Genomic DNA, 9,845 nt, shown 5'->3' with positions numbered 1-9,845 from the left:
GCACGTCCCATGTTTTGCACATACCTTGAATTTGGTGGTGCAGAATTTTTTAAAAAACGACAGGGGCGTGCAAGAGATGCTGTCGGTGGCCAGAAGAATTGCGGGACACTTTCGGCGTACAGGCACCACGTACAGAAGACTGGAGCACCACCAAAAACTACTGAACCTGCCCTGCCATCATCTGAAGCAAGAAGTGGTAACGAGGTGGAATTCAACCCTCTATATCAGGCCTGGCCAACCTGTGGCTCTCCAGATGTTATGAAACTACATGTCCCAGCATGCCCTGCCACAGTTTTAGCATTCTCTAAAAGCAAAACTGTGGCAAAGCATGATGGGATTTGTAGTTTAACAACAGCTGGAGAGCCACAGGTTGGCCAGGCCTGCTCTATATGCTTCAGAGGTTGGAGGAGCAGCAAAAGGCCATTCAAGCCTATACAATTGAGCACGATATAGGAGGTGGAATGCACCTGTCTCAAGCGCAGTGGAGAATGATTTCAACGTTGTGCAAGGTTCTGATGCCCTTTGAACTTGCCACACGTGAAGTCAGTTCAGACACTGCCAGCCTGAGTCAGGTCATTCCCCTCATCAGGCTTTTGCAGAAGAAGCTGGAGGCATTGAAGAAGGAGCTAAAAGGGAGCGATTCCGCTAGGCATGTGGGACTTGTGGATGCAGCCCTTAATTCGCTTAACAAGGATTCACGGGTGGTCAATCTGTTGAAATCAGAGCACTACATTTTGGCCACCGTGCTCGATCCTAGATTTAAAACCTACCTTGGATCTCTCTTTCCGGCAGACACAAGTCTGCTGGGGTGCAAAGACCTGCTGGTGACAAAATTGTCAAGTCAAGCGGAACGCGACCTGTCAACATCTCCTCCTTCACATTCTCCCGCAACTGGGGGTGCGAGGAAAAGGCTCAGAATTCCGAGCCCACCCGCTGGCGGTGATGCAGGGCTGTCTGGAGCGACTGCTGATGCTGACATCTGCTGACTGAAGGACCTGACAACGATTACGGACATGTCGTCTACTGTCACTGCATATGATTCTCTCAACATTGAAAGAATGGTGGAGGATTATATGAGTGACCGCATCCAAGTAGGCACGTCAGACAGTCCGTACTTATACTGGCAGGAAAAAGAGGCAATTTGGAGGCCCTTGCACAAACTGGCTTTATTCTACCTAAGTTGCCCTCCCACAAGTGTGTACTCCGAAAGAGTGTTTAGTGCCGCCGCTCACCTTGTCAGCAATCGGCGTACGAGGTTACATCCAGAAAATGTGGAGAAGATGATGTTCATTAAAATGAATTATAATCAATTCCTCCGCGGAGACATTGACCAGCAGCAATTGCCTCCACAAAGTACACAGGGAGCTGAGATGGTGGATTCCAGTGGGGACGAATTGATAATCTGTGAGGAGGGGGATGTACACGGTGATATATCGGAGGATGATGATGAGGTGGACATCTTGCCTCTGTAGAGCCAGTTTGTGCAAGGAGAGATTAATTGCTTCTTTTTTGGTGGGGGTCCAAACCAACCCGTCATATCAGTCACAGTCGTGTGGCAGACCCTGTCACTGAAATGATGGGTTGGTTAAAGTGTGCATGTCCTGTTTATACAACATAAGGGTGGGTGGGAGGGCCCAAGGACAATTCCATCTTGCACCTCTTTTTTCTTTTATTTTTCTTTGCGTCATGTGCTGTTTGGGGAGGGTTTTTTGGAAGGGACATCCTGCGTGACACTGCAGTGCCACTCCTAGATGGGCCCGGTGTTTGTGTCGGCCACTAGGGTCGCTAATCTTACTCACACAGCTACCTCATTGCGCCTCTTTTTTTATTTGCGTCATGTGCTGTTTGGGGAGGGTTTTTTGGAAGGGACATCCTGCGTGACACTGCAGTGCCACTCCTAGATGGGCCAGGTGTTTGTGTCGGGCACTTGGGTCGCTGAGCTTAGTCACACAGCTACCTCATTGCACCTCTTTTTTTCTTTGCGTCATGTGCTGTTTGGGGAGTGTTTTTTGGAAGGGCCATCCTGCGTGACACTGCAGTGCCACTCCTAGATGGGCCAGGTGTTTGTGTCGGCCACTAGGGTCGCTTAGCTTAGTCATCCAGCGACCTCGGTGCAAATTTTAGGACTAAAAATAATATTGTGAGGTGTGAGGTATTCAGAATAGACTGAAAATGAGTGGAAATTATGGTTTTTGAGGTTAATAATAATATGGGATCAAAATGACCCCCAAATTCTATGATTTAAGCTGTTTTTTAGGGTTTTTTGAAAAAAACACCCGAATCCAAAACACACCCGAATCCGACAAAAAAAATTCGGTGAGGTTTTGCCAAAACGCGGTCGAACCCAAAACACGGCCGCGGAACCGAACCCAAAACCAAAACACAAAACCCGAAAAATTTCAGGCGCTCATCTCTACTTTTAATGAGTTATTGTTTTTTAATAAATTGTCTTAAAATTTTACACATTTAGTGAATTATATTGTCCTTTCCTCTGGTAGCGCAGCCTTCTTTTCTTCTTTTCTTCTTTCAGAACCAGAGATAGCCTTCCAGCAGCTGGTCCCTGCTCCAGCTCCACACGCCTGGTATGCAGTTTTATATTTTCATTGGTGGCTCTGGCTCCTGAACTCTGATCAGTCCCCAGTACCTCCTGAAAGGTGAGACTCTCTAGTTTGTTAACCCATTAAAAGCTAAGAAATCTATTTTCAGGAACTTGAGATATCTGCAGTCAAGCAAGCTGCCCTCCCATCAGAAAATTATGAATATTAAGCCCACTCCACTATCCACCCCTCCCCTACGTATTAAACACCCACTGCCACTCTGGAAGTCATATACCAGGGCCCTTCATTCAGCCCAATGTCCCCTTCTACAGTTTAACCTCATCTGTGCAGTAATAATAATAATAATAATTTTATTTATATAGCGCTCTTTCTCCAACAGGACTCAAGGCGCTTTACAGACATCAAAAACAATACACATGATACAGAGGATTTGAGTAATACAACAATAGATAAGCAACACAGACATAAAAGAAAAACCTTAAGCCCACAGAAAGCATAACGCAGGATTGGTGCAGGTATTTTGGGTAATAACTTCCAAGGGTTGTGTATTCCACCCTCACAGGTACCAAGTGCAGCAGCCATCTTGGACGCTCCGCGTAGGATTACCCAGGGTGGAATAGTCTACCCCTAGAAGAGATGACACAAAATGGGGGTGATTTCAGAGTCCTACAGTTTAGAGTAGGGTTCCAACAAAACCACAAGGTCCATGTATTTTTCATCCCATCCACAAGTGTACCATATGGGGCAGCCATGTTGGGCGCACTTTGGAGGTTACACTGTGGAAGGTGATCCATACAAGGGCCAAGTTCATATATGGGAAAACTGATGCTTATGTAGTAGTATGATGTACCCTGCATGTAGGGCACAATGGAAAGGTGTGCAGTAAAGGAGTAAAGAGCAGAAATTACTGCTCCAGGTCCTACATGCTGAGAACACCCCCTACCGCCTGTGGGACATCAAATCTGCCGCTGATAGCACCCCCTACCCCTACCGCTGGAGGATGGGTAGGGACGCCAGTGCATTGCTGTGCCTAGGGGCCTACACTGCTGTTAAGATGGCCCTGATCAGGGGCACTGACTTGATAAAACTGGATACCTGGACTGGATTCCACACCCTGCTGTTCCACATCCATGTCAGGCATGTTTATGCTGTCCTTGTGACAAAGTCTTCCATATAAATTGCTGCATGCTAGTAAAGGGACCTGGCATTTGCCAGGTCACCTCAGTCTGCCAGCTGCTCTAGACCTCAACCCCCACCTCTCTATATGCTGCTCCACCCCCTGCTATGTCCTGCCCCACCCCCTTCTCTATGGATATCTATCTATCTATCTATCTATCTATCTATCTATCTATCTATCTATCTATCTATCTATCTATCTATCTATCTATCTATCCATCCATCCATCCATCCATCCATCCATCCATCCATCCATCCATCCATCTATCTATCTATCTATCTATCTATCTATCTATCTATCTATCTATCTTGTAAATGCAACTTTCTTGTTTGTTAAATAAGCTATTTTTTCTCTTGTATTCTTGACCACATTACCTCATTTGTAGATAACGTAAACATAGGGCCTAATTCAGCATGGATCGCTAATGTGAAAAATCGCAAATAGAGCAAAGCATCGAACAACTGCCCATGTGTAGCGTTTGCATTGCGCATGTGCAAGGGGTAATAGCGACAGAAAATGCGTACAGATCGTAATCGCAATGTAACCACTGTTTGACTGACAGGAAGCCAGCGTTGCTAGGCGGAAACCTGCCATTTTCTGTGTGTGTCAGATAAAACACAGGCGTGCCCAGGCATTCTTGAGGAGGGTCTCTGACGTTAGCGCAGACCACTTCCAGGTCGTCTCAGTCACAGATTAGTGGCAGCCTCAGACCTACTTACATTTGTTCAGACGGCAAAAAATCTTCGATGTTCCGGTATTTGCGTATGCATCTGCGAGTGGATACTGATTTTTCTTTGTCGGGTCGGCGTCTTTCTACTCGCAGACAAATGCAATTTCTCACAAAAGCGATCCATGATGAATTAGGCCCTTAATACTGTAATAAGGGACTGATGTGAAGTACTGGAATATTCTATGTAAAGTGCTGCGTAATACGTTTATTAATATATTTTTATTGCACTATTTGGTTGTGTGAATAAGGTAATTCCACTCTGTATCGAGCACTACAAATGTGTGCTTCGGTTCTTCAGAAATCCGAAGCCACCCAAACTTTGTAGATCCGAACCAAACCAAAACTTGCTCCGGATCTCCCAAAGAGATCTGATCTGAACAGAATCCCGGCTTGAATCTTCCTGCAGTTCAGAATTCAGGTCTTAAATCCAAATTTTGGGTTTTGAATTGCAATAATTAAATTATTATTGCTGTTTTTATCGCTCTATACATTTTTATCAATGATTATTGTTTTTTTTTAAATAGATTTTTAACCAAATCAAAGTTGGAACCAAAACACTTGAGATTGACTTTGACAAAACAATGATGAGGAATTAGAACCAAAATATTGGGTCCACACACATCTCTATCGCGTAACGTTAGAGTACTTTGCGTAGCAACTAAGCGCCTGATTACATACAGTATATACTGTACAGTATTGATGCTTTTTGATTGACAGGCAGAGGCATTCAGGGGGTGGGATGGGGTGTAGATGGCCGTAGTTTCTAGGAATGGGGGCATGTCGCCCCCATTTTCTGGTAGTGGCAAAGCTAAGCTGTGTCTCAGATGCAGACTTCTTGGTCATGCAAGGTCCAGTGCGACGGCCAGCCTGAGTACTGTAAGCTGCAACAGCCAGCCTGAGTAGTATAAGCTGCAACAGCCAGCCTGAGTAAGCTGATTACTGTGCCGCAACGCGGCAGCCAGACTGCAGGAAAACTTTTACTGTAGCGAGCATGGACGCTAATGTGAGAGCTGATCGTTTCTAACTGCACTGAGGTATCATCTTATATCTCCAGTCCATAAGTCGAAAGATCTTATAAGAGCTTGTTCACAATGATCCTTTCTTAGGTGCAAAATAATTTGGGCGAATAGTTTGTCATGGGTTTGTTGTACTCACCATTGCGTTTGAAGATTATAATGTAGGGTGGCGCAACCTATTTTTCATAGATTATTGTGTGTTAGCGGTGCAACAGATTATATTACTAAAAGTGCAATGAATTAAAACATGTGAAATGCGTCAGTAATGCATCACTAAAACGCGTCCGTGGTATGAATTAGTTTTAATATGTTTTTTTACTCATTTTCCCAATGCAAATGTGTGAATATATATTATTTTTAATACCCCAGTTCAGCAATAAATATATTATTGATAATTCCACATTCATGTTTTATTCATTTTAATGGCTAGCAATGAAAAGATGTGCGAGAGTTCTATTTTACATGCTCCTAGCAATATTACTATCACTCCAGGTTTGTTTTCTAACTGGACAAGGCACGTTCTCTTCCCTTTCACTCCAGCTTGCGTTGAAAAATATCTCCCTCTCTATTCTTTTTGCAGTATAGTGATTGGGGGTTGGGGAAGGGGGGGTGTTAAGAAGTCATTCCCTTTCCCTGGTTCCCACAGAACACTGATGCTCATTCCGATTGCCTCACATTTATTTATTTAGTGTATGGATTTGTAGTAATCTCCGGGAACTGAATTAGTCATTCTAAGACAGAAAAACGTAACAGTTAATTTATGTTACTTAACGTGACACATGCAATGAGCGCGTATGACTTATAGGAGAAACCTCCTTATCTCAGTGGTTTGTCTTAAGGTACAGTTAAGATGAACTCTGACTGGGGTCCTTACTCCTTAACGGACATAATGAACTTGTGACACAGGGGAAGATCATGTACTAAGTAGTGATGTGCACCGGAAATTTTTTGCGTTTTGTGTTTTGGTTTTGGGTTCGGTTCCGCGGCCGTGTTTTGGATTCGGACGCGTTTTGGCAAAACCTCACCGAAAATTTTTGTCGGATTCGGGTGTGTTTTGGATTCGGGTGTTTTTTTCAAAAAACCCTAAAAACAGCTTAAATCATAGAATTTGGGGGTCATTTTGATCCCATAGTATTATTAACCTCAATAACCATAATTTCCACTCATTTCCAGTCTATTCTGAACACCTCACACCTCACAATATTATTTTTAGTCCTAAAATTTGCACCGAGGTCGCTGGATGGCTAAGATAAGCGACCCAAGTGGCCGACACAAACACCTGGCCCATTTAGGAGTGGCACTGCAGTGTCAGGCAGGATGGCCCTTCAAAAAAATAGTCCCCAAACAGCACATGATGCAAAGAAAAAAAGAGGCGCACCAAAGTGGCTGTGTGACTAAGCTAAGCGACACAAGTGGCCGACACAAACACCTGGCCCATCTAGGAGTGGCACTGCAGTGTCAGACAGGATGGCCCTTCAAAAAAATACTCCCCAAACAGCACATGATGCAAAGAAAAAAAGAGGCGCACCAAGGTGGCTGTGTGACTAAGCTAAGCGACACAAGTGGTCGATACAAACACCTGGCCCATCTAGGAGTGGCACTGCAGTGTCAGACAGGATGGCCCTTCAAAAAAATTGTCCCCAAACAGCACATGATGCAAAGAAAAAAAGAGGCGCACCAAGGTGGCTGTGTGACTAAGCTAAGCGACACAAGTGGCCGACACAAACACCTGGCCCATCTAGGAGTGGCACTGCAGTGTCAATCAAGACAGGATGGCCCTTCAAAAAAATTGTCCCCTAACAGCACATGATGCAAAGAAAAAAAGAGGCGCACCAAGGTCGCTGTGTGACTAAGCTAAGTGACACAAGTGGCCGACACAAACACCGGGCCCATCTAGGAGTGGCACTGCAGTGTCAATCAAGACAGGATGGCCCTTCCAAAAAATAGTCCCCAAACAGCACATGATGCAAAGAAAAAAAGAGGCGCACCAAGGTGGCTGTGTGACTAAGCTAAGCGACACAAGTGGCCGACACAAACACCTGGCCCATCTAGGAGTGGCACTGCAGTGTCAGGCAGGATGGCCCTTCCAAAAAATTGTCCCCAAACAGCACATGATGCAAAGAAAAAAAGAGGCGCACCAAGGTGGCTGTGTGACTAAGCTAAGCGACACAAGTGGCCGACACAAACACCTGGCCCATCTAGGAGTGGCACTGCAGTATCAGGCAGGATGGCCCTTCAAAAAAATACTCCCCAAACAGCACATGATGCAAAGAAAAAAAGAGGCGCACCAAGGTGGCTGTGTGACTTAGCTAAGCGACACAAGTGGCCGACACAAACACCTGGCCCATCTAGGAGTGGCACTGCAGTATCACGCAGGATGGCCCTTCCAAAAAATTGTCCCCAAACAGCACATGATGCAAAGAAAAAAGGAGGCACACCAAGGTGGCTGTGTGACTAAGCTAAGCGACACAAGTGGCCGACACAAACACCTGGCCCATCTAGGAGTGGCACTGCAGTGTCAGGCAGGTTGGCCCTTCAAAAAAATTGTCCCCAAACAGCACATGATGCAAAGAAAAAAAGAGGCGCAATGAGGTAGCTGTGTGACTTAGCTAAGCGTCCCTGGTGGCCGACACAAACACCTGGCCCATCTAGGAGTGGCACTGCAGTGTCAGACAGGATGGCCCTTCAAAAAAATACTCCCCAAACAGCACATGATGCAAAGAAAAAAAGAGGCGCAATGAGGTAGCTGTGTGACTAAGCTCAGCGACCCAAGTGGCCGACACAAACACCTGGCCCATCTAGGAGTGACACTGCAGTGTCAGGCAGGATGGCCCTTCAAAAAAATACTCCCCAAACAGCACATGATGCAAAGAAAAATGAAAGAAAAAAGAGGTGCAAGATGGAATTGTCCTTGGGCCCTCCCACCCACCCTTATGTTGTATAAACAGGACATGCACACTTTAACGAACCCATCATTTCAGTGACAGGGTCTGCCACACGACTGTGACTGAAATGACTGGTTGGTTTGGGCCCCCACCAAAAAAGAAGCAATCAATCTCTCCTTGCACAAACTGGCTCTACAGAGGCAAGATGTCCACCTCATCATCACCTTCCGATTCCTCACCCCTTTCACTGTGTACATCCCCCTCCTCACAGATTATTAATTCGTACCCACTGGAATCCACCATCTCAGGTCCCCGTGTACTTTCTGGAGGCAATTGCTGCTGGTGAATGTCTCCACGGAGGAATTGATTATAATTAATTTTAATGAACATCATCTTCTCCACATTTTCTGGAAGTAACCTCGTACGCCGATTGCTGACAAGGTGAGCGGCTGCACTAAACACTCTTTCGGAGTACACACTGGAGGGAGGGCAACTTAGGTAGAATAAAGCCAGTTTCTGCAAGGGCCTCCAAATTGCCTCTTTTTCCTGCCAGTATACGTACGGACTGTCTGACGTGCCTACTTGGATGCGGTCACTCATATAATCCTCCACCATTCTTTCAATGGTGAGAGAATCATATGCAGTGACAGTAGACGACATGTCAGTAATCGTTGGCAGGTCCTTCAGTCCGGACCAGATGTCAGCATTCGCTCCAGACTGCCCTGCATCACCGCCAGCGGGTGGGCTCGGAATTCTTAGCCTTTTCCTCGCACCCCCAGTTGCGGGAGAATGTGAAGGAGGAGCTGTTGACGGGTCACGTTCCGCTTGACTTGACAATTTTCTCACCAGCAGGTCTTTGAACCTCTGCAGACTTGTGTCTGCCGGAAAGAGAGATACAACGTAGGTTTTAAATCTAGGATCGAGCACGGTGGCCAAAATGTAGTGCTCTGATTTCAACAGATTGACCACCCGTGAATCCTGGTTAAGCGAATTAGGGGCTCCATCCACAAGTCCCACATGCCTAGCGGAATCGCTCTGTTTTAGCTCCTCCTTCAATGTCTCCAGCTTCTTCTGCAAAAGCCTGATGAGGGGAATGACCTGACTCAGGCTGGCAGTGTCTGAACTGACTTCACGTGTGGCAAGTTCAAAGGGTTGCAGAACCTTGCACAACGTTGAAATCATTCTCCACTGCGCTTGAGTCAGGTGCATTCCACCTCCTTTGCCTATATCGTGGCCAGATGTATAGGCTTGAATGGCCTTTTGCTGCTCCTCCATCCTCTGAAGCATATAGAGGGTTGAATTCCACCTCGTTACCACCTCTTGCTTCAAATGATGGCAGGGCAGGTTCAGGAATGTTTGGTGGTGCTCCAGTCTTCTGTACGCGGTGCCTGAATGCCGAAAGTGGCCCGCAATTCTTCGGGCCACCAACAGCATCTCTTGCACGCCCCTGTCGTTTTTTAAATAATTCTGCACCACCAA

Source organism: Pseudophryne corroboree, chromosome 1 (assembly GCF_028390025.1).
Source record: "Pseudophryne corroboree isolate aPseCor3 chromosome 1, aPseCor3.hap2, whole genome shotgun sequence".
NCBI lineage: Eukaryota > Metazoa > Chordata > Amphibia > Anura > Myobatrachidae > Pseudophryne > Pseudophryne corroboree.
This window is presented reverse-complemented; position numbering follows the sequence as displayed.